At 39.8% G+C, this 26,781-nt stretch overlaps 1 protein-coding gene and 1 pseudogene across 1 annotated transcript in view; both read left to right on the top strand.

Moving 5' to 3' along the window:
• FAM107B (family with sequence similarity 107 member B) overlaps window positions 1-26,781 on the top strand; it is a 236,317-nt gene that overhangs the window by 72,850 nt on the left and 136,686 nt on the right. The gene's annotated exons all lie outside the window — the stretch shown is intronic.
• LOC118707828 lies at window positions 23,402-26,408 on the top strand (annotated as a pseudogene).

Below are 26,781 nucleotides of genomic sequence, written 5' to 3'. Positions count from 1 at the left end.
TTTGATTTGCATCTCTCAGCTGATTAGTGACTTTGAACATGTTTTCATATGTCTCCTGGCTTTCTGTATGTCCTCTTTCGAAAAGTACTTAATGCCACTGAACTATTTAGGTCCTTTGCCCATTTTTTGATTGCATTGTTTATCTTCCTTTTGTTAAGAAACTAGACCCTACCATCTTATACCATACACAAAAATAAATACAAAATGGATAAAGGACTTAAATGTAAGGTGGGAAACCATAAAAATCTCAGAAGAAGCCATAGGCAGCAAAATAGAAGATATTTGTTGTAGCAATATCTCCTAGAGCAATGGAAACTAAGGAGAAGATAAACAAATGGGACTACATCAAAATAAAAAGCTTCTGCACAGCAAAAGAAAACATCAACAAAACAACCAGAATGCCCACTGCATGGGAGAACATATCTGCCAATGTTATCTCCGATAAGGGTTTAATCTTAATTCCTTTTTAATGTGGTAAAATATATAGAACACAAACTTACTATTGAAACCATTCTTACGTGTACAGTTCAGTGGCATTAAGTACATTCTCACTGTTGTAAAACCATCACCACCGTCCATCTGCAGAATCTTTTCATCACTCTAAACTGAAACTCCATACCTATTATACAGCAATTCCCCAATTCCTGGTAACCCCCATCCTATTTTATGTCTCTATGAATTTGCCTACTCTAGCGGAATCATACAGTATTTGTCCTTTTGTGGCTGACTCATTGTGTTTAGTATAATGTCTACCAGGTTCATTCTTATTATTATACATATAGAATTTCATTCTTTTTGTAGGCTAAATAATATCCCAGTGTCTGTATGAATATGAATATGTATCTTTTAATATGTGAATAATGTTGCTATAAACATGGGTATACAAATGTCTATTTTAATCCTGCTTTCAGTTCTTTTAGGTATATACTGGGAATAATATTATTGGGTCATATTATAATTCTATGTTTAGCTTTTTGAGAAATCACCATATTGTTTCCCGTAGTGGCTGCACCATTTTATTAATACATTACCACTAGCAACATCCATACCAACACTTAGGTTTGTTGTTTTGAAAAATTTTAAGATATATTTTTAAAATTGATTTCAGAGAAGGAGAGGGAGAGAGAGAGAGACAGAAACATCAATGATGAGAGAGAATCATTGATTGGCTGCTTCCTGCTCCCCCACTCCCCTCACTGGGAATAGAGCCTACAATTGGGCATGTGCCCTGACTGGGAATCGAACTGTGACCTCCTAGTTCATAGGTTGATGTTCATAGGTTGAGCCAGGCCAGCTGGGCTTTTTTATTGTTGTTGATATTGTTTTTTATAGTAGCCATTGTAATGGATGTGAAGTGGTTTGATTTGCATCTCCTTAATGATTAATGATATTGATTATATTTTCTTGTGCTTATTGGCCATTTGTATTTTGGGGGATTGGGAGAGAGAAATTACTCTTTAAGTTCTTTGCCCATTGAACCATGTCCATCATGGCCAAAGGTGAACCTGAGGAGGGGCAGTGAAGGATTAAAGAAAACAGACAAGAGAATACAGCTAGGACCAGGTGGATCACTGCCTGGATGAGAAGACAGTGACACAGCCTGTAAGCCAAAGCTTTATTTTATAGTCAGATCACACAAAGCAAAACAAGGGGAGTGGTCAACATGTTTACAATGTTCTTGAAAGATTCAAATCTGTTTCGTACTCAAGCTTTGTTTTGGCAGCACTTGCTGCACCTCCCACAGCCCATTAGCTACCTAGGAACAAGGGAGGACTATAAGGTCAAGCTTAATTGTGCTAGGTCCACGCTGGGACTTGTATATAGCTCTGCCACAGGTCATTCTGAGGCTTGACCTTATAACAGCTCCCTACAGCCCATTATTTTTAAAATATGTGTGTGTGTGTGTGAGAGAGAGAGAGAGAGAGAGAGAGAGAGAGAGAGGTCTATTCAAGTTCTTAGCCCATTTTTTGTGTTAATTCTTACCCGAGGATGTATTTTTCCCCATTGATTTTTAGAGAGAATGGACTGGAGGGGGAGAGACAGAGAGAAAAACCTCGATGTGAGAGGGACACATTGATCAGCGCTAGGGATTGAGCCTGCAACCGAGGTTTGTACCCTTGATCAGATTTGAACTTGTAACTCTTCAGTACGCAGGCTGATGTTCTAACCACTGGGCAGAACCAGCTAGAACTCATTCTTAAATTGAGTTGTTCATTTTTGTTTCTGTTGTTTTGTAGAGTTGTAGGAGTTCTTTATAGATTTTCAATATTAACCTCTTATCAGATGCATGGTCTGAAAATGTTTTTCTCCCATTCTGTGGGTTATACTTTTTTGATTTCACCTCAGATATATCCAGTTTAATTTTTAACCACCCCAATTGGGCCTGATGCTCCCTCTATTTTTTCCTGATTTTGTCAGGGATCTATCTCTGGCCAGACCCACCTTTTGGAGGATGGGCTATAACCTCTCAACACTTTTAGAGTAAATAGTAAAAATCATTTGTTAATAGATTCTCCTATGACTTATGGCACGTTATTAGCTATCAGTTCAAACCTGTTCCTTTTTGTTTGGATGATTCATTTACTCTCCTTATTTTGCATAGCAATTGGTCCACATTTTTACTATGAACTCCTTAGAACATTTAGAAATAAAGAGAAAGTAAAGTGATTGAATTTTTTCATTTGAGCCTTAAAATCCCTAAGTCCTGAATCAGGAAGGTGGACTTCATTCAATCATCTAACAGTCTTTGATGCTTTACACTAATGGCACATGCTCCACAGAGGGGCAATTTAATTTTTTAAGGGGGGGGGGATTTGAGAACAAGTTATCAATAGTGCATTCTTTGCATTTCTTACTGTTCTAGGGGCCTTATATACAGTATCTATAATAATAAAAGCATAATATCCTAATTAGATTGGACAGCCGAACGACCTTCAACTGTTCTTTTGTTCTTTTATTTTTCTCTTTTATGGATTCCATGTTCTTTAGAAGCTTTTTTAGACAAAGTTAATGCCTTTTAGGCGTCCTCCACATGAATAGTTCATTTTTTTTTTTTGAATAGTAAGAATTATATGTCACGGGGGGGCATCAGGATTTTAGAGATGCTTAGGTGGGGCATGGCCAAAAAAAGGTTGGGAATCACTGCTCTACACATAGGTCACATGGATGTGCTTTTTCCGGTCACAGAAAGGTGTCTCCTAATATCTAGAAAATGGGTGTCATAATTGTTGCTTCTCTCAAAAAGTGGGTTACCCAGCATGCACAGGGTTTACTTAGCACCTGCTGGGAAGAGAGCCTAATTTTCTGTCCAAGCATTTTTTTCTTTCTATTCCTCCCAAACATAAACACACACACACACACACACACACACACACACACACACACCAAATTATTTTGAATCATAATGCCTGGTTCTCTGCTCTCCATCTCTGTTGCTACTGAACCTGGAAATAAACCAGAAATTGTAGACTATGATGCCCAGAAGACTGTGAATAGCAACCTTAAAAATATCAAGGCAGCATTTCTGAAAAAAGACGACTTTAAGACCAAACTTGACACAAAGCCCTGATGTAGGTATGAAAAGTGGGAGCGTTTCCTTACTGATTAATAAAAGCAGAGTTGATTACTACATTTCATCATAAGGACAACATAGAAATAAGTCAAAATGTCATTTTAAAAAGACTTTTTTTTGGTGTGTTTTGTTCAAACTAAAAAAGAAATCCAAACTTTGCTATGGAAAAGCTGGTCTTCCAGCTGTGAAGCATCAGAATTCATGGCTTTCTACTACATTTAAAAAAAGATAATAAATTTAATTAAATCAAAGTCTACATGAAAATGAGCAATATTTCAACAGAAGGTTAATTACATCTGGCCAAGGATGAATGCTGAGCAGAAGATAGCCATTAGATATACATATAACACATTCAAACTATGCATATATTGTGTATATACATGAATAAAACATGTTATTTCTCTGTTGCTTAAGAATATTTCATTAAGTGCATTTGTTTGTGGGACAAACTGTCATAATTTCTGCATCTAGTTATCAGCATACTCTCTATTTTTCATTTGGAAGGAAGAAATAAAATGATATTTCTACTATATATATGTGTATATATATATATATATATATATATATATATATATATATTTTTTTTTTTTTTTTTTTGGGGGGGGGGGGTGGGAGAGGGGTGGCTGCTTTTGCCAGCAGCAGCAGCAGCAGCAACCCTGGTTCTCTAAAAGTTTGTTTTAAAACACTGCTAACATTGTGACAATTGTTTTATTCAATTTTGATTTCTAAGAAGTACATTTACTCCTGCTTAGCTATTCCTTACATTTTTACAGCCCTCCATTAATAAAAAACTGCTGCATTGTTGGTCTCAAAAGCCCCCCAGAGTTTTTGTTTGTTTTGCTAGCTTGTTACTTTTATTTACTTTTTTTCTTTTTAATAAATCTTTATTGTTCAGATTATTACAATTGTTCATCTTTTCTCCCTGCCCACCCCCATAGCTCCCTCCACCCTTACTCCCTATCCCCCACTGTCCTCATCCATAGGTGTATGATTTTTGTCCAGTCTCTTCCCAACCCCTCACACCCCTTTCCCCCCAAGAATTGTCAGTCCACTCCCTTTCTATGCCCCTGATTCTATTATATTCACCAGTTTATACTGTTCATCAGATTTTTTATTCACTTGATTTTTAGATTCACTTGTTGATAGATATGTATTTGTTGTTCATAATTTTTATCTTTACTTTTTTCTTCTTCTTCCTCTTCTTAAAGAACACCTTTCAGAATTTCATATAATATTGGTTTGGCAGTATTATATACCTTTAGCTTTTTCTAATCTGTGAAGCTCTTTATCTGACCTTCCATTCTGAATGATAGCTTTGCTGGGTAGATTAATCTTGGCTGTAGGTTCTTGCTATTCATCACTTTGAATATTTCATGCCACTCCCATCTGGCCTGCATAGTTTCTGTTGAGAAATCAGCTGACAATTGTATGGGTGCTCCCTTGTAGGTAACTAACTGTTTTTCTCTTCCTGCTTTTAATATTTCTCTTTGTCTTTTGTCCTTGGCATTTTAATTATGATGTGTCTTGGTGTGGTGCTATTTGGATTCCTCTTGTTTGGGGTTCTATGCGCTTCCTGTACTTGTAAGTCTATTTCTTTCACCAGGTAGGGGAAGTTTTCTGTCATTATTTCTTCAAATAAGTTTTCAGTATCTTGCTCTCACTCTTCTTCTGGCACCCCCATAATTCTGATGTTTGTACTCTTGAAGTTGTCACTGAGGCTCCTTACACTATCTTCATGTTTTTAGATTCTTTTTTCTTTTCCAGTTGGGTGTTTCTTGCTTCTTTGTATTTCAAATATTTGACTTGATTCCCGGAATCCTCTAGTCTGCTGTTGGATCTCTGTATATTATTTTTTATTTTAGTCAGTGTATGCTTAGTTTCTAGTTGGTTCTTTTTCATATCCTCGAGGGTCTTGCTAAATTTATCAGCCTTTTCTAGAAAATTCTTGAAAAACCTTATATCCATAGTTTTCAACTCTATATCCAGTAGTTGCTTTCCTCCATGTCTTTCATTTGTGACCTGTTTCTTTGTCTCCTCATTTTGACTGCTTCCTTGAGTTGATAGGGTGGCTTTGTGTGCTAGATGTCCTATAGGGCCCAGTGGCTCAGCCTCCCCAGGTACCTGAGGTGTACACTCTTGGTGTACACCTTGGTGGGCTGTGTGCACAGCCTTGTTGTAGTTAAGCCTTGATTGCTATTGGTATCACTGGGAGGAATTGACCTCCAGGCCAATTGGCTAGGAGGATCAGCTGTGTCTACCATGGGAGGACTTCTGTGCTGGAGACACCCTTATGAGGCAAGACTTGCTTCAGTGGTGCTTTGGTCCTCACTGAGTCTGCCCCTGAGTGTGTCCTTTATGTATCTGAGGCGTTGAATTCTGGACGGTCCCACTCTGACCCCTGGGTACACTGGCTCTTGGATCTCCAAGGAGATGCTAATTTAGCCTCTGCCTGAGGCTGCCAAGCAGGAGCTATGGAGAGATCTGCAGATTCCTCTTTTTTGTTTGGGTTTTGGAAGTGCCCAAATGAGGCCTAGCTTTGAGGCAAAGCAAGTTGCTGTGGGGCCTTGGGTCTTCTTTTGGATGTTCTGGGTCTCACTGACTCAGATGCAGTTTGTTAGGTAAGTTTAGAATTCAAAGGACCCATTCACATGCAAAAACTTCTGTGCTCAGCTTGGATGGGGCAGAGTCTCAGGGCAGAGCAACCAGCAATGGCCTCGTGGGGTGGGATCTCAGGGTGAGCAAACAGCTATGGCTTCCCATCAGCCTGTCCTAAGAGGCTCCCCGGGTCTCAGTGTCCTTGGTAATTGGTGCAAGCACTTCTGAGAGAAAGCTGCCCTCAAGTTTCACCCGCTGCCAGACAGTCCAGTTTCTCCCCAAATGAGTCTGGGTCCCCAGAGTCTAGCCTGTAACTGGAGTTCAGAGAGGTTTGGAGTGTTTGTCTCCCTGCCGATTGAGAAAGCCAGCTGCGTACTCAGTTGCCAGCCCTCTTCGCGCACGTGTGCATGTGCTCGTCTATATACCTCTGCCTTCCGCAGCTTCTGTGAGTCTCAGTATGCTTTTCTCTTTCCTTTTAGTTGTAGAATTTCCACTCAGCAAGCCGTCCTGTGGTTCTGGATGATGTCTATTTTGTCTTTTAGTCGTAGTTTTGAAATTGTTGTGTGAGGCAGCAGTTTAGATATTTACCTTTGCCACCTTGGTTTCTCCATCTAGTTTGTTACTTTTAAAAACAAACTCATAAAGATAAAATAGTGGAAATGTTGAACAACATAGACTGATGAACAAGAACAGCATCAATCAGACTGATGGACCTCAGAGGGAAGGTAGGGGAGCGTGGGGATAAGGGAGAGAGATCAACCAAAGGAGATGTGTGCATACATATAAGCCTAACCAGTGGTCATGGACAACAGTTGTGTGGGGTCATGCATGAGGAAGTGTTTGGGATGGGTATGGGGGGATGAGGACAAATATGTGATACCTTAATCAATAAAGTAATTTAAAAAAAAGATAAAATAATGGTGTTATCAGAGGAAAAAGAGGATGGAGGAAGGCAAAGTAGGTAAAGGCAGGAGGTAACAAGTTCTAGTACAGATTATAGTACAGATTAAACTCTAGTACAGATTATAACTTGCTATCTGTACTAGAGTTTACAGATAACAAGTTATAATCTTGTACACCTGAAAATTATATAATTTCATTAACCAACGTTATCCTAATAAATTTAATTTTAAAAAATAAAATAAAATTTCAAAAAGGAAGAAAAGCCACCAGACGGACAAGTCCATGATTGGCTAGTGTTGCAGAAGGTCACCACTATGACATCACACAATTCCCCCTTCCCTCACCCTTTTTGTTAGGAAAAAGAACAAAACCCTTGCCTGGAGCCAGTCATACTTTCCGTCCGGTCTCCCTTCCTGATGTGTAACACAAGCTGATAGACTGGATGACCTTTGCATTCTTTTTTGTTCCCACATTCCATGATTCTGTGAGAGACAGGAAAAGAGAATTGGAGCTGTTGTTATTATTAAAAATGCAAAGATTTAAATAAAAAGACAAAATAAGTTAAATGAGTGAATGAATGAATAAATGAATAAACAAATGGAGGACTTGACCTGACACCAATTTTTGTTGTTGTTAATCCTCACCTGAGGATATATATTTTTTTCATTTAATTTTAGAGAGACTGGGAGGAACGGAGGGTGAGAAATATCACTTGAGAGAGACTTGTCAATTGGTTACCTCCCACACAGGCCAGACCTGGGCCTGGGATGACCTGCAGCCCAGGTACTGAGAATCAAACCCGTGACCCTTCATGGCCGATGCTCTAACTCTTGAGAAACATGGGCTGGGGCTGGCACTACTATGTTTTTAAAATAATTTTGTTAGAATTTTGCCACAATGTCAGGGGACAGGTTAAATTAGGACATTAAAGAATGTTTTCACAGAAGTGGCTTAAAATCAGATGAACTCGAGACTTACTTCCATAAGAAATCCGCAGTAGAGAATAATTTTCCAAGGAAAACATGACTGGGTTTCATCTCTGGTTCTAGTCTGGCATCAACATGAAGCACTTGCTAGGGCATGCAAGGGCCCTGTCAGGCATGAGGTAGGATGTGGACGTGTGTGTGAGCATATGCGAGCGCTTGTAAGTGAATGTGCTTGCCCCACTCTGCAGTCACTGTCCTGGTGGTTCCCCGTAATCCCTAAGAAGGCTGTAGTGAGCACCAGTAAACTGCGGTCTCCCTCTGGCATTCTCCCCGCTCTTGCTTATAGCATCCAAGTGACCAGTTGGGCCTGCAATTCCTTCAGAGCTGGTGAGATTTCATATAGCATTGCCTGTCAGAGCTGCCAGTGGATAGTCGAGGCCAGTCTGATTGAACATCTGGGAAGAAGGGTGTCATTGTTGTTTCTGGCAGGGAAGTGATGCTCTTGGAACAGATAGATTATGCATCATGGGTCTAGCTCAGGCTACAGAGATAAGCCCAGGCTGGATTTTTTTAGCTTCCATATTCCTCCGCCCCCTCCCCTGTGCCACCACCATTTTTATTGTTGTTTCAGAATCAGGACATTCATCTTTTTATTGGATCTCGTCTGATCTCAGTACTAATAACTGTCTACATTAAATTCTCTACAAACACTGAAATGTCTCCAAGGCTTCCATATGAACGTAAGCCCATCCACTCCACTTTTTTTCAAAATTTGTAAGTTAGAAATTGTGGAGCCAGGTGCTCTCTCATCCCTCAAGGTGCCCCAAAGGATGCTAGGTTTAATGGCTTTTTTAGTGCAACAGGGCTGCCCTCCGGCTTCATAAATTGCCCAAAGAAATGGCTCACATTCAAAGAATAGTCTTCCCACTGGGGATTATTTCTTGACTCTGTTGATTTTCTTCTGGATTTTGCCTGACCTCATCTTTTCAGCATCGCAATTGTCATTACAGCCTTTTTTTTTTTTTTTTTAAGGACTCTGCATTATCCTCCCCACTTAGAGGTTGTACACACACACCAATCCAGTCTGCACACCAATTTTCCCAACGGGCAATCTTTACACTCCACTGAGGGCTTCCCAGAGCTTTGCAAATTGAGTAAAAAGCCTTACCATGGCACTCAAATACTGTACTGTGCATTTAACCGATTTCCCTTCCCCTACAAATGCCCTGTCTATGGCTAGAACTTGTGTCTTATTTTCTCATCATGCACCATACTTTCCCTCCCTTTCCTCATACTGTTTCCTTAGTGAGTAACGTATCACTACCTGCTCACAGTATGCTGTTTCCATAATCCAACTTAAACCTGTTTCTGTCAGCAAGATTTCCCTAGCCCCCCAAAGAAATATGGTTCTACCCTTCTCAGAATCTACACAGTGTGCTACTGCCAGTTTTATAGTGATCACACCTACTTTATATTATAAATTGTCTTAGCCTCAAAGGTAGGGCAATGTTTTCTAATTTGTAGTTTTCTGAAACATAGCACACTATTTTGTAAACACTAAGCATAAACAAGTCATCAGGGATATGGTGAAATGAATACCATGCTAAAAATTCAATAGATATAAAGTTGAGTATGATCTTGGTCCAATCCCATAACCTTTTTGAGCCCTAGCATGCCCAAGAGTAAAATAAGTATGGTGGTATTATCCTCAAAGGGCTGCTACATAGCTCATGTGAGATAATATATGTGAAAAATATTTATAAAGTACAATGCACATATTGGTGTAAGTGGTAAATATTTTTTAAATTAAATTTACAAGTTTGCAAATACTTTCCCAAAATCTCCAAGACACAAGTACTCAAATGACTCTCTAAGTTTTGCATTAGCTTTACCCACACTTAGTGTAACTTCTTTCTGCTTTTACTCAAATATAATAACTCTTTTAATTGGGCTTTTGATTACTAAATTGACGACACAGGGAACTTCCCCCAGTATATTTCTGCCTCTCTCCATGCAAATCCGCCATGATTTAACGTGGCCAAGGAGCACTATCACAGGACTGATTTGTTTTCATGGTTTTTTTAATTACTGTAGACATTATTTTTAATCTTAGTATTTGTGTTTTAAGACCAGAGTTGAATTAGGGTTGGGCCAGTGTGTGGCAAGTGGTCCCATAACAATAATAATGCAAAATTATATAGAAGCAGTCTAAAGAGGGATGCATAGAGATGGATGTCACAAACTAGTTAGAGGGAGAGACAACAGCCGCTTTCACTGAAGTCCATGGGCAACCCGTTTTGTAGAAGGATAAAATAGCTTTCAAAGTCACCCTTACATTTTCCCTAGAAGTGAAGGCATTTTTGAAAGTGACTATTTTTATTTTCTCCTTCCAAGTTCCTCCATGATTACTGGGAGAAAAACAGATTATGAAACACAGTACTTTATAAATGATTGACACCCAAATTTGAATTTGGCCTATAATTAGTTCCTGGGCAGGCATGGCCAACTTTTCAATTAAATAAACACAAAACTCTGCATTATTTCAAAAGCCCATGGTACTTGTCCTGGAAATTATTCTAGATTCAAGTTATGGTAAATCTGAAGGAACAGCCCACTGCCATTTCTGGGACCCAGTTGGGTTTGGAGAAGTCAGGGTTTGGGCACTGAGATAAGGTGGAAAGGAGTAAAGAAGAGTTAGCCACAAGTAGGTGAAGCAGCAGAGGAACTAATTCAGCCTTTTCCAGCTCCTTTAAGGAGCTGAGTTATATCCTTTCCATCCACAGTCTCACTAGAGGCCCAAGAATAGCATTGGATCCCATTCCCGGCTTTGGGCTGAATATCTTGAACTTCAGTGACGTTCTTTCTTTCTTTCTGCACCACCAATTTATCAGCCGTCACTCTAATAAAATTGTTGGGCATGATTGAATAGTGGGGCCTGGGGACACACTTGATTCAGACAGGAGTGAATAAGACAGAGGAGCAGGCTGTGACAGTCTTCAGAGACATGAAAGAAACAAATCACTGGGACCAGTCACAGTGCCTGTGGTTACAGCCAGCAGGTCTTATGGGTTGGGTTTTCAGATCCTACCCTTCCCTATGAAGTCTACTGATGAGGTGGCAAGTGCAATCCACATTGAGAACAGCAGCTGAATCCAGGTTGGACACCTTACTGAGGTTTGTTAACAGGGCAGGGGGACCACGCATATTTTGTTATGTTAAACACAGATGAACAGATACAGACTGATTGGTAGTTAGAATTCCATTTGAGGAAAGGCATCATCAGCTGTCTGTCATGTAGTTGATCATGGCTGGGTTGAGTTGTTAGATTTCTTCAAAACAACAGAGGGCAGTGGTGAAGGCTGATTGCATCATCATGACGTCTGAATGTCTCTTCATAGCCCTGTGTGCTAAGGGATCTCTCCATGTTGTGTCTATTTCTAAGATCTATAATTCTATGAACTCCTTCTACTTGTATTACTCATAAAAGTTATGGGCCAGATATTTTATTCTCATTTGTCACACAAAGGACCGGAGAGGTTAATTGAACCACATAGGCCGGTGCAGGAAGACAACATGAAACCAAACTTGGGCTCAGGGACCCTTTGCCTTACCTCCTTTTGTTGATCAGTTATATACAGCAAAGGTAGGGTGAAAATTTATTATCAAAATTGACACTTTTGAGAGTGAAAAGGGATACAATTAAGGATCATTTGGGACAACCATGATATGTGGGTATTTTAGGTGTAGGGAGAAAGTAAGTAAGGTATGTTTTTTTTAATTTAACTTCTATAAGGGTATGAACAGGTTTTAAACTTGAATTCTTCAAAATATATGGGGTACGTTAAATTTACAAGCATTTATATTGCTTATCTCTCATAAAAACCTGACTATGTAGGTAGGTTGGCTGTCCTTGCATCCAAAGAAAGTATATGGCGAAGCTGCCTACCCTGCCCCAGTGTGACTAATCACAAGTAGAACAGCCTTAAATTTCAAATGGGCCCCTTAACATCCCTGCCGTCAAAACTTTAATCTCTACTACTTTTCCAAAGCAATAATTATCTTATAGTTCAAAGGGAGCCAGATTCTCCACAGCAGCAAGTCTTCAGTGTGCCCCTGGGCTACATCGTGATTGTCTAGCCCCCTGCCCTTCTTTCTAGTCCTTTCTAATCTAATCTGAGCAAATTGTTAGCTGAGGGCTGATTCTACCACACAGAGTTAAAAGGATGTTCCTGTGAAGTTGGTTCCCTTGCCAATTTCTCACCGTGTGGATATAATAACAGAGAGTAAGCCAAAATTGTAGGATAGCTTTTTGCCTCCAAACCTATAATTGCCTCATTCACCAAACACCCTCTGGTCTTGGCAGTGAATTATCTATTCCTGGGAGAGATATAGCAGCAGAGTAGTTGAGAACTATGGGCCTTGTATATAAACTTGGGCTTGAATTGGATGTAGACTTTGGTCAGTAAACACTAACTACTACTACTACTGCTACTACTACTACTACCACCTGTTTAACAGTTTAAGCCTCAGTTTCTGGCAAAATGAGGAAAACCATGCCTATTTTATAAGGATTTTCATGGAGAATAAATTCAGTTTTGTAAGTGAAGCTTCAGCTTCCTGTCTGGCCCATCATGAGCTTTTGTTATACTATTAATGCTTTTCATCCCAAATCAGCAGACTCACCACTCAGGGAGCAAGCAAGGGAGCTTTGCCCAAAGTGTAATCTGCAGAATGCAGATCTGTTACTGAATCACTTCTTAAACATTCTCCACTTGCTTTTTTCTTTTAAAGACTTGGACTCTGGAGGACTAAACTCTGAGAATTCTTGTTTTCCCCTTGCTCATAGCCATTGAAATCATATTTTGTGAACCCAAACTTAACATAGTCTGACCATACAAAGAATGTTGTAACTGACACTGTCTTATAAATTCCTCACCCACTGTGCCTTTCACATAGTTGACCCTCAGGAGCACCTAGAGGAGGAAACCAATCATTAGAATGTGAGGAGTCCATAAATGGAACAAATGAATGAATCAGTTAGACACTACTATCACTGGCATATGTGAATATACATGCACACAAACATACATATATATTTAAATAATTTTTGCATCCTGTTCTCTGTGATGTATTTGCTTTTTGTTCTGTCAATCAAGGTCCCAACAGAAAACAATTGGCCCTCAAATTGGCATAATTCTAGGAGAGCTTAATAAAAGCCACTGTTTACAAAAGTGTGGGTGAGATGGAGAGGAACCACAAGGGATATTCATAACAGTAAAAGAGCTGTTACCACTCAGAGGCCCAAAAGGATGAGGGTGGGAGGAAGCCACTATAGGAACCTGGAAAAGAGAGCATTTCCTAAGAAGACTGCCCTGACAGGAGAGTGGAATAAGTGCCTTGACCTCACACTGCTCCCTCCCTCATATCTGCTCATTATTACCATGGACTGAACCCAGTGGGAAGCCAGAGGGCACAAGAACCCATGATGTGTTCATCAATGGGCGGGTTGGGAAGAAGGAAGGAGTGCATGGAAGGTATTAGGGCCACAGCTTGAGATGCAAGGTATATTTTTAAAGAGAAAATTAAAATGGAAAAATATTATCAGAGGTTGTCGTTCTTGAACCTGTTCCCTACCTTGAATATGGCCATTTCTTCTTTCCTGGCACAGGGTGTTAACTCCCCCAACATGGCTTTCTTCTACTTTCTTCTCATCACCTGCAGACACCTGAGCACCTTCCTCTTCACTCTCCCCTTGCACTCCTCACATTCTAATGATTGGTTTCCTCCTCTAGGTGTTTTTGAGGGCCAGCACCTTCCTGCCTCTCCCACACATAGCGTAGCAGCAGGTAGGCATGCAGTAGGTGCTCCGACACTGTTTGCTAAATGAATAAATTTCCCACAAAAAGAAAGCAGGCTTGCCATTCCATTTGATTTTCTAGATTACAGCCCCGAATTAATGCCCTCCCCTCTAAGCACTTTTCTTCTCTCTTAGAGGAGTAGGCAAGAGAAGGCCCACAGAAAGAGGTGAGTAAGTACTGGTGAGCCTGCACATCTGGAATGTGTCAACAGTTGCTGTGGGAAGCAGCGACCAGTAGGAAGGTGGGTGGACGGTGGTCAGACCATGGAGCGATGCCTGAAAAAGACAACTCTGTTGATTAGAACTTCGGATACTGCTTAAGTTAACACTCAAATTTTCAGTAGCTCCCCTTCTCTTACTGGAAGCTCTGACAAAAAGATTCTGAAGAACAGCATGTATCCTAATAGGAAGGGCAGAGGCATTGGAGAGGCTGAGCAACTGAAAAAACTCTTTTCCAGACTTTTTTTTTTTTAATTGTTGCTCAGTTTACCTTTAGTACATTCTGTGTGTTTGTATTTTTGTTTGTACATGTATGTGTGTATGTGCATGTTTGTTTCAGTGTATGTATGTGAGCTTATGTGTGTGTGTATGCCTTTGTGTATATATGTTTATGTGTTTGTATGGCATATGTGTTTGAGTATATGTGTGTGTGTTTGTGCATGTGGTTATGTTTGTGTTTGTGTATTGTGTGTTTGCCTATGTGTGTGTTATGTATGTGTTTGTATGTATATTAGGTTAGCCCACAAACCATAAATATTTTCTGAGTGATCACTGTGTGCAAGGTGACAGGATCTATTCATTGTGTTGATTTTGTATTGAATAGGTTCTGTTAAAGTAAAAAGATACTGAGCTTTATAATGATCTTTTTCTGAATAATAAGAATTTGTCTGTTATTTAAAGGAGTTCAGGGTGCTTTTTCTGCTCCCTTTTATTTGGTCTGAAAGCACGGCCATGACATTGCAAATGGCTACTGTTCCCTCTATTTTCTTAAGGAGAAAATAAAGCTCAGGTGGTATGAACTGGTCAGGTTCCCATTAATATATGGGATGGAAAATGGTTCTTCTGACTCTTATTTTTCATTAGATGACATTGCCCTTCTAAAATGATGTTCACAAGGATTAGTGGAAGGAAAATATTTTTTTAAATTGTTTTATTTGTAACACAGTTTGAAATATGAAAACTGTATATTGGCCCAGGAAAAATCTTGGGTCCTCTCTAGCAGGCTTTCCAGATTTATTTATTTATTTATTTGCATAATGCTTCTCTGAGGGAAATTCCCAAAAAGCCATGAGTTCCAGGACACTAATTAAGAGCCAGCACAATTACATTTAAAAATACATTTTAAAAGTTGCTGTAAGAGAAATGCTTGGTCAGGACCCTGCATGTTGGTGGAACTGGGGAGAGGGCAGGATAGCATTGAGCTGCCCCAGTTTAGCAGTTTCCCCTCAGATGGATCCAGACAATATTTTAAGTTCATTTGGGAAATTAATAAATAGTGCCCCATGTTAACTCAAATTTCAAAAAAAGAGGTTGAATTTTGGAACTTTAGTCTAAACTTTCTTACTATAGCCTAGCTTTGGCTAGAACTAGAAAAAATTAGGATTATAAAACAAAAAACAAACAAACAATCATCAAATTTTCACTTATTCTGAAAAGTCCTATAGGAAACCAAAAGAATTGCTGAGTATTACTGTCTAGGGGTATAGCTTCTGTTCATCGACATAATTCACTAGTGTCATGGCTTAGAATACTTCTGAAAGTGAGATTCATCAGGATATGGAAGCCAGACCCTAGAAGTTATCTCTAGGATTCTTATAAAAGCTCTAAGAAAGTCTTCATAATGGTGCAATTTGGGTCTCTAACAGCACCTTTTGTCCTTTCCTGCTTTTTGATTTCTAATAGGAGACTCCCTACTTTTTGATCCTTCTGCTTGAACTCTGAGGAATGGAGGGAGCAAATTGAAAAGTGTTCCTTTAGCATCTAGTGAGCAAAGGGTCTGACCTTGCATGTCTTTATACTGTAGTTGTGTGCCTTCAATTCCTCAAATTCCTCATGTGGAAAACGAGGGTGAAGATAAGAAGAAGTTATTCTGTTATATTTGTCTCTGTCCCCAGTTCCTGGCACGGGACTCCTATAACCTCGGTGAATAGGGGTGCTGGGAGAATCTTGGTTCTAGTATTTAGTCTTTGACCCCTAACACAAATCTCTTAAACCTTTGTAGTTTTATAAGCAATAGGAACATCTGACATAGGACCCCTAAATCCCTTGGAATTTCCTGGTTGATAGCAGTGTCTTTTGTTCTAATGGGACAACTCTGGGTGGGCTCCTGGATTGGGCCACCCAAGCCATCATTAGAAGGACCAAGCTTTGTTTACAAAAACCAAATTAGAAAGGACCAAGTCATGGTTAGAAGCCTGGAAACTTCAGACCTTTGCCCTGATTCACCAGAGAAGGAAGAGAGGCTGGAAATGAAGTTAATAATTGATTGTGCTCATGTGAGGAAGCCTCTATAAAAGTCCCAAAAGTAAGGGTTTTGGAAAGCTTCTGAGTTGGTGAACACATCTACACACCCAAAATCCAAGGGGACAGAAATTCCTGTGTCTGGGATCCTCCCAGACCTCCCCTTATGCACATTTTAATCTCGCTGTTCATGTGTATACTTTAAAATATATCTTAAAAAAATAAATTGGCAATAGAAATTATTGAACTGTTTTCCTGGATCCTGGAAGACACTCTAGCAAAACATCTAAACTGAGGAAGTGGCCATGGGAACCTCTAATGTGTAACTAAGTTGGACAGATGTTATAGGTAACCTGGGGACCTACTACTTGTAATTAGCATCTGAAGTGGGGGAATTCTTGTGGAACTGAACCCTTAACCCGTAGGGTCATTGTTAACTACAGTTAGTGTCAGGACTGAATTGAATTGGACACCTGTGTAATGTTGGACAATTGTTCTATGTAGGTAAACACCCCCACATCTGGTTTTCTAAGTGTGAATGGAGGAAAACAGTGTATTTTTTCTAGAAAGGGAATACCTGCTCTGCCCACCATGTAGAATTATTGAAGGAATCAAATAAAATCATGTTTTGGGCAAATAGATATGAGGTATCACTAATTTTGTGAACCAACAAGAAGACAAAATTAAAAATAGTGCCCAAATTTCCAACAAAAACTCTTATTCTCTGGTTCACAGTGTATGTATGAAATCATTTTGGCACACTCTCTCTCAAACTTGCATTGCCTTCCAGGGATATTTGGCATGTGCCGTGCAGAGCTTGAAGTAGCATGCACTATACATGCAGAGCTTTCTGGAGTTTTAGGTTTAGGCAAAAAAAAATATATATATATTTTGAAAAAAATTCTTTAAAACAAATATTCATTCATAACGTGTTTATAGAGTGCCTATGGAGTATAAGCTGTAAGTAGCTGAAGAGCTATGATTCTCTCTCATAACTCATTCAAGATCTGTAACACAAATCTATATCTATATCTATATACATAAAAGCCTAATATGCAAGTTGTCCCCTTGGGAGTTTGATCAGGAGACTGGGAGTTGATTGCTTGCTATGATGTGCACTGACCACCAGGGGTGGTACAGAACAAAGGAAGGCCCCAGTCAGCAGTTGGAAGGCCCTGATTGGCCCTAATCGCTGGCTAGGGTTAGGGACCCTACCTGTACACAAATTTTGTGCACAGGGCCACTAGTATAGGATATATAATTATCCTTAATTAGTCGGTTTTAGTCTGTTCAGGTTGCTATAATAAACTACTATAGACTGAGGGGCTTAAACAACAACCATTTATTTCTTACAGTCTAAAGGTTAAGACATCCAAGATCAAGGTGCTGGCAGATTTGGTGTCTGGTGAGCCTACTTCCAGGATCATAGACTGCCATCTTCCACCTGTGTCCTCACATGGTAGAAGGGTGAGGGAGCTCTGTGGGGCCGCTTTTATAAGGCTGCTAATCTCTTTCATGAGGGCTCTAACCTCATGACCTAATCACACCAAAGGCTGTACTTCCCAATACCATCACCTTGGAGATTAGGATTTCAACATATGAATTTTGGAGACACACAAACATTCAGACTACAGCAATCAGTATGGGCAACCAGTTTTACTACTTTCATTCCTCATTAGTTTGAGAGTTTATTTTAATTTTAATATTTTCACAATCATTATATAACTCTAAACTCAGAACCAGCATGTTGAATTACAGCCCTAAAGACTGTATCAAACTTTCCTATGTACTTGGTTCTGAAATTTCCATGTGATAAGTGTTGTTTTGTTCTGTGGTTTTCTTGGCCTGGGGCCCTATAAACCTCATTTCTGTCTTTGAAATGGTCTTCTTTAGCTCTGAGGAACAATCACCCATTCCTTTGTAAAACTATATGATTTATGCTCTTCCTTACCCAGAGTTCTCTTCATTTAATCTTTTCACTAAATATAGCTATTTAATAACTAGCTGTCCTTCCACTTAAGGTTAAAATTTCTATAAATAACACCAGCAGGAAGCAAACATAAAAGAAGGCAGCATGGTATGGCTCTGACCCAGATGGTCTGAATCTTGTCCCATTTAAAAGCATGCACAGTTAGATAGTTTTTATCCCTCAAGGGTCCCTTCTATAAAATAGGGACACAAATATCAACAATGAATTCCTCTGACCATGTTTCTCAATCTTTCCCACAAGAGTACCCCCTGTCAAGGACCCCATGTCCAGACTTCCTTGACATCTCATGGTTATCCTAAACATTTATGTCTGTTCGACATGCATTGTCCTCCAGTTTGTTCTAATATACAAATCATATTTTTCCTCCATATCTTTGAGTGAAATTGATGCTCCAGAGAGAGAGTCTTTGCATACCTCTAGCATATGACAGCATACTTTAGGAGTTACCCATCCTTTATAAGTGTGATTGTTAAGATGGTACTCAGGACTGAAAATATTCAGCAGGTGTGCATTAGTAAGAACATATTGGCTGTTAAAATATCAAAACACCCTTTTATCAATTGGTAAATAACTGCTACTCAAGCCCTTGAGTGGTATTCCTGTCCCACATTATCCCTCTCTTCAGACCCCTGAACTAATGGGTTAAGACCTATACCCCAGGGACCTCTAGGTTGCTTCCTATTCTAAGTACCTGTGGCCTTTACCATGCAAGATGTTAAATATTTTAAAAATCATTCCATATTACATGTAACATATATGAAGCTCCTGTCATATGTTATGACTAAATAAACTGCAGGAATTTTCATTCTCATGGTTTTGGAGAATTCAGTCTACTTGGGAGCATATAATTTGAATAGCATAGTAGCCAGCATTCCTTCCTCCCCACTTTGGTACATAGCCTTCCTTCCTTTAGGAAACTGCTATCTCTGAGTTTTCCAATTGGAACACCCTCCCTCCAGTGGCCCTTGAAATGGGCAGTGATATAGGTCTAGAAAATTATAGTCCCCATTCCCTCATAGAGATGTGCCTGTGACTCAAGATAAGTATGTGACACAAGATGGACCAATTAGAATCTTCCCCTAGAACTCTGGATATGAATGCAGGGACTGACTTGCTCATTGTTCCCCATGGAAAGGATTTCTCTGTGTACTGGGGTTCAGGGACACTTCTCTGAAGTCTCAATGAACTGAAAGGATGGTGGTCCCAGAACTTCTTATGGCCTTGACCTGATGATGAAGGAGCAGCCTGAGAAGTGATAAACTGACAGAAACAGGCAAATGGAAATATTGTGAAAATGATGATACTGCCAGAATACTAGACCCAATATCCATCCTTTACAACAGTGCTTCTCAGGTTTGGGTGGGTATCAGTGAAGCATCCATCTTATATAAAAACGGCTGTTTGAAATTTTAACTCTGCTATTTTGGCTTCTGTAAACGCTTTCTTGCTTAAATAATAAGGAAAATAAGACTACTCCTGTTCCAGAGAGGCTGTGGACTGTGCCCCAGACAGAGTTGTCATTGCTGACGCCAGGCCAGGCCTTGAGATATGCTCTTATAGCCCTTTCCCAGCATGAAGGCCTTCTTTCCCAGAAGGCCCAGAAGTCTCATTCCAAATTTGGGAGAAAAAAGAGCTGGGAAAAGTATAAATAGAAAAGGTTTCCTCCATGTGGGGGCAGCGATGGGGAGCGGGGGGTGTAGAATTTGAAAGGCACATTTTTCTCTGGCTCTGCCCTTAATAAAATGTAACTCCCTTTCTCTGAGCGTGGCTTGGTTTTTCCCCAATCTTCTGTAACATCAGCACCACTGGCAGAGATGACAAGGCATCCAGGCTTGCTGAAAAGATGGAAAGGGCCGGGCTGTGTTTCTGCCACATCCTCCTGGTGACCTGGATACACACCCAAGTTCAAAAACTGCAGCTTTATAAGCATGAGGTTCAATACATCCCCTCCTTTGCTGAAGTTACTTGGGTTTCCTATAAGTAGAGATGAAGAAAAGCACTTAGCACTCTATGGTACCATAGGCAGTGAATGAAGCAAATCTTCAGTCAAGGCCCCTGTCTCCTGAATCTTGAGTAGTTTAGTGAATTGCAGTTTTGTTTTTTTTTTTAAATATATATATTTTATTGATTTTTTACAGAGAGGAAGGGAGAGAGATAGAGAGCTAGAAACGTTGAGAAAGAAACATCGACCAGCTGCCTCTTGCACACCCCCTACTGGTGATGTGCCCGAGACCAATATATATGCCCTTGACCGGAATTGAACCTGGGACCTTTCAGTCCGCAGACCGATGCTCTACCACTGAGCCAAACTGGTTTCGGCAAATTGGAGTTTTTGCTCCTGAGGAATATATCCTCCATGGACTCAATGCTGGCCAGAGTGAGGTGCTGAAGTGGTTAAGGCAGGAGTGACACCTTCCATCTCCTTGGGCTCCCCTGCATCTACAATTACCCAAGAGGCTTTCCCTGCCTTGACTTACCCTCTGAAACTCCAGTAAAGTCTGTGATCTAAATGTTCCCCTTGCTCCTGACCATCCTGGTGTCTTTCCTCTGTAGCCCTGCAAAGGGTGCCATACTTCCTTCTCTAGGGCCTGTGAGTGTAACAAACTTTATTTTTTCCTAAGCCTCTTTTCTGTCTCCTCTTGGGGCTACATCTCACTGACTATTTCATAAAGTATACAAATCACATGGCATCTCATTAAAACACCTTGGTATTAGTCCTCAGAAACAGATGTAAAGACTAATTGTTTGCTAATTTTCAGTAACAAAACTTCAGTGCATCATTCCTGTCACATTCCATCTAATTCGGTTGTGAAGTACATGATGGTGTGTGAATTACAGAAGCCAATAATTGACACCCACCACCCGCCCCTCTCCTGAAGCTCCCCAGAACTAAAGTATCAGCTGGAGCCCTTTCTGTTAGAAGTGACAAAACCCGATAGCATCTATTGCATTTAAAAATAGATCAATGTAGTTTACAAAAATAAAAAGGAATGTGATCTCTAATTTAGGATGAAAAATCCGGGGTTATCTTGCTTCAGGCATGGCTGGATTGGGGGCTCAAATAATATTATGGGGACTCTATATCAGCCCAACTCTTGGCTCTGTCTTCCTTTGTGTGAACTTGACTCAGCTGCAAGTGACAGCATCAGTTGTCTCAAGTTTCAGGATCAGTGAGTGAGACTAGGGGCTCTATTCCTAGAAGTCCAGAGAATATCTCTCACCAGCCTGATTGGGTTCCATGACCGCTGTGAACCAATTATAGGGAAATAAAGTGGACTGACTGGCACCACCCTGGGTCACATGACTATTCTAAACCAATTTCAGTGGATAATTACAGTGGATTGGTAAACATTGCTTTGGGCCACATGGCCACCCTCTACCAATCACAGGGAAATGCACTGGACTGATGGGCCTAATCCTTAGTCACAGACCACTCTTGGCAATGGACAGGGATCTGTACAGGGCCTGGAACTGGTTTTATAAGAATCACAATTCATCAAGAGTGAGAAAGGACAACTTTAAAGAGGGAATCAGTACACACTTACTAGACAGAATGAGTGAATGCCAGGCAGCAAAATCAACAGATGGCTACTACAGTTGGATTGTTTTCATTTTATTATAGCTTCTCTGGGGAAAAGCCAGTAAGAACAAATTCAGCAAATCACAGACTTGCACAGAAGAGAAGAAACACAAGAATCTAAGACGCTCAGCCTTTTTCACTAACTACAACATAGTTTATACTGTCGAAGACAGATGCTTACTTATCAGCCAAAAGTATTCCAAATATCCCTTCATCTGCAGATCATTCCAGAGCTTCACAATTTTTACTAGTTTATGAGAAAATTGGGGGAAGGGCAATTTAAAATGAAGTAATAAATATGTTTGGAGGAAAGCTAAAAGCCTAAGTTATTTCACCATTCTGGAATTCAGAGCAATAAAAAAGTAGTCTTGTTGGCTCAAAGGAGAATCCTTTCATGTATGAAACAACTTTATTTGGGCTATTTTGGCATCTCAAGAGATTTTCTCTGTGGGTGTATTGTAAAATAGCTCCTCATGTTTTTGTTATATACTGTCTTTTTAGGCCATGTGAAACAAGAAATTATTTGCTATATTTAGTTGCTGTGTGTTGGGGCTTTAAAAATAATTTAGTTGTCTTTTGGTATAGTATTAATTCAGATCTTTTTCACAAATGTAATTTTGAAAGGAAGTTTTTATTAAAATTTATTATAATAGATAACTTTGAGATAATTGAACTAAAGGCTTCTTCACCCAAATTGCCCATGACAGTTCTACTTCATAGATTTTAAAAGCAGGACAAATTTTGGAATTGGTCCCTGATGCTGAACATTTAAAAATGATCTTTGATCTCTAGAAATATTTGTTCCCAAACAGTTGAAATCAATTCCTTTATGAGTTGATACTGATGGTAATTTAAGGAAACTAACCTTTATAAATTGAAAATGACTTTTTCTTTTCAAATCTTACCAATCTTGAGAGGCTAGTGGATTCTCATCACCAACAATGAGATATTGCTAAGGAACTGAAAATTTAGAACAAATCAGGGAATTCTCCTCTGATGGATAATACTAGTATTTGAATTCCATTGCTCCACTCTGATTACAGAGTAGCTTCAGGTGTCATTAATGGAACTCATATCCACATGGTTTATTATGGCCCAGAGTATCTCTGATTAGACTAACTTCACAGGTGGAACAAAGTAAGCACAGAAAGTGTGCCTGCCTAGGATGGAAGCTGAGTAGGCGATTACCTGAAGTATGTAATTTTGGAAGGGATCATGCCTAAAATTAAGGACCCACAGAAATAACCCCATAACAGGCACTCAACAAATATTTAATCAAGGAAAAAATAAATGAAGGAATCAGCATAAAACCATCTTGTAGATAAAATTTAAAAAGCATCATGTAAACTTTCCTCTTAATTTACCTCCCTTAGTCCCAACTGTTCCTATTCAAATATTAACTCTGTAGCAGTGACAATTATCATTAAAGAATATCATACTAGGAGAGAACCAAGATGGTGGCATAGGTAAACACCTGTACTTGCTTCCTCTCACAACCACATAAAAAATTACAACTAAAATGCCTAACAACTATTATCCAGATCCACTGGAAAGCTGGGTGACTGGAAGTACTGCAACTAGAGAGGTAAAGAAGAAAGCACATTGAGACTGGTAGGAGGTGCCAAGGCATGGAATGGGCTGGCACCTGGATGTGCGGATTTTTTAATTAGGAGAGAGCCACAAGCTCCTGTTTGCTCTGAGTTCCAGTGCTGGGCAAGATTCTGGGGGACCCAGACACATACAGGGAGAAACTGGACTGTTTAGCATAAAGGCAGGAATGGGGGGTGGGTGGGAGGGGACTTTTTCCAGAGGGATGTGCACACAATGGTCATTGTTCCTATGCTGGGACATCCCCGATGCACGGCTGACTGGCAGCCATTGCTGTTTGCTCAACCCTGGAGATTCCCTGAGACCCCACCCCACCCAATTTACAACCCACCCAAGCTGTATGCAGCAGCTTTTGCATATGAATGACCTGACCTTTCTCAGCCTAAAACATGTCAAATAAGCTGCAGCTTGGTCAGAGAGCCTCAAAGCTATCAAAAGAAGGCCCAAGGCCAGCACCAGCACCAGCCTGCCTTGCTTCACAAATGGACATTGTCTGGGCATTTCCAAACCTGATACAAAGAGGAAGAATCTGTAGATCTCTCTGTAGCTCCTGCTAGATGACCCCAGGCAGTGGCTGACTTTGCACCCCCTTAAAGATCCAAGAGCCAGTGTACCCAGTGGTCAGTGTGAGACCATACCAGATTATAACTCTTAACATCCATAAGCAATACACTCAAGGGCAGACTCAGTGAGCACCAAAGCCCCACTGAAGCAAGTCCTGCACCATAAGCTCTTCCATTGTAGACACAGCTAGTCCTCACAGTCAATTGGCCTGGAGGTCAATTCCTCCCAGTGATACCAACAGCAATCAAGGCTTAACTATAACAAGACTGTGCACCAGCCCACAAACGTGATTGGGGAAGCTGAGCCACTGTCTCTATAGGACACCTGCTATACAAGACAACTCTATCAACTCAAGGAGACTTAGCAGCTACCCAATACATAGAAACAAACACAGAAAAGCAACTAAAATGCAAAGACAAAGAAACATGTCACAAATGAAAGAAATGGAAGAAAGCAAATTACTGGATATTGAGTTCAAAATCACAGTTGTAAAGTTACTCAAGAATCTTCTAGAAACTTCCAAGGTACTTAGTGACTCCTTCAAGGAACTTAGTGAGAATGCAAAAAAATAAATAAATAAATAAATAAAATAATAATAATAATAATAATAAAATGGAGAATGATCAGTCAGAAATTAAGCATACACTGACTGAAATAAAGAACAATATGCAGAGATTCATAGTAGAGGATCCCAAGAATCAAGTCAAATATTTGAAATATGAGGAAGCAAGAAACACCCAATCAGAAGAGCAAAAAGGAAAAAGAATCCAAAAATATGAAGATAGTGTAAGGAGCCTCTGGAACAACTTTAAGCATACCAACATCTGAATTATGGGGGTGCCAGAAAAAGAGAGAGCAAGATATTAAAAACCTATTTGAAGAAATGATGACAGAAAATTTCCTGGTGAAAGAAATATTCTTACAAGTCCAGGAAGCACAGAGAACCCCAAACAAGAGAAATCCAAAATGGACTACATCAATACACATCATAATTAAAATGCCCAGGGTAAAAGATAAAGAGAGAATCTTAAAAGCAGCAAGAGAAAAATAGTTACCTACAAGGGAGTACCCATACGACTGTCAGCTGATTTCTCAACAGAAACTATGCAGGCCAGACCGGAGTGGCAATAAATATTCAAAGTGATGAATAGCAAGAACCTACAACCAAGCAAAGCTATCATTTAGAATTTAAGGTCAGAAAAAGAGCTTCATAGATAAGAAAAAGCTAAAGGAGTTCATCACAATCAAACCAATATTATAGTAGGAAATGCTGAAGGGTATTCTTTAAGAAGAGGAAGAAGGAAAAGGTAAAGATAAAAAATTATGAACAGCAAAGTGACAACAAATACCTATCTATTAACAACTGAATCTAAAAATAAAATGAATAAAAAATCTGATGAACAGAATAAACTGGTGATTGTAATAGAATCAGAGGCATGGAAATGGAGTGGACTGACAATTCTCAGGGGGAAAGGGATGTGGGGTGCAGGAAGAGTTGTAAAGTTATATCTTATATGCATGTATGCAGTACCTATAGACGTAAACAGTGGGGTTGTGAGGGCCTGTGGTGGGGTGGGAATATGGTGGGGGGAGAAGAGGGACAACTGTAATAATCTGAAAAATAAAGATTTTAAAAATAGAATATCATACTAGAACTCATAGAAAATGTTTACCCATCTTTCTACAGATAAAAATAATTGTATAGCATCTGTCTGGTTTGTCTGACCCACAAGCCCAGTGTGGCCCTTGTAAGTTAGTGTTACTGTTCTTACTACTGCACAGCCCCAGCTTGGTTCTCACCATCTTCTTCCATATGTCCATTAACTCTAGCAAGTGCCTCCATGAGGAGATCCACAAGGACCTGCTGGTGACCAGCACATAGGAGATCACCAGCAAGTAAGGAAGTGCAGATAGCCTGTGCACTCACCTCAAGATTACAGATTCTGTGCTCCAAAGAGGATGCAACCAAAGGGATATTTGCCATTATCACTGAAAATTATAACATGTTCAAAGTGTGTTTTAAGAGCAAGGAAACAAGGTGGATACCTGACCAATTCATGATTCTAGACATGAAGCATGGTGTGGAGGTAAAAAAAAAAATTACAAAATGATCACAAAAATTGACAAGTCCAAACATTTAGAGGTGTTGATAGGAAACCTAGAAGACCTTTCAGAATCTATCGTTAATGATGTTGTCTATATGAAGGAATGAGAGGAGGAGATGCATGTTACCAGAGCATCAACAAACACTCAGGTCCTGTACTTCAGCATCTTTTCAATGCCTCATTGGACTAGCCAATTGGCAGGTCTTCTGCCTTGAGCACTTCTTTAAGACCAAGAAATTGATTGAGTAATAATGCCTACTACCCTCCCACCTTGTATCAGCCAACAGAACGTCCCTAGGAGGTGCCTGGCTTGAGGCATTCTCCCAACATCACCTTCACTGCACATTGAAACTTTCTTGCCAGAACTTTCTGGTGTGGGAGGACATAGGTTACCACCTAAACCAACAAATCAATGAGGGACCTGTTTTCATCTTGATAGTATTTGGACTGGTTTTACAACAATAGACCTATTATTAGAGTCACCTATGACAAAACATACGAGTTATCTAGGTAATGCCAGAGCCAACATTTGATCACAAGGTTTCCTCCTGTGCTTAAAGCATGCTTTCTTTCCTTTTCCCATTTGCTCACCAGTTTGGGCTTCGATTCTAGTTCCTTTACA

The sequence above is a fragment of the Pipistrellus kuhlii genome, unplaced genomic scaffold, assembly GCF_014108245.1.
Source record: "Pipistrellus kuhlii isolate mPipKuh1 unplaced genomic scaffold, mPipKuh1.p scaffold_m20_p_1, whole genome shotgun sequence".
Lineage (NCBI taxonomy): Eukaryota > Metazoa > Chordata > Mammalia > Chiroptera > Vespertilionidae > Pipistrellus > Pipistrellus kuhlii.
The sequence above is the reverse complement of the archived record's forward strand: the minus strand, read 5'-3'. Positions and strand labels throughout refer to the sequence as shown.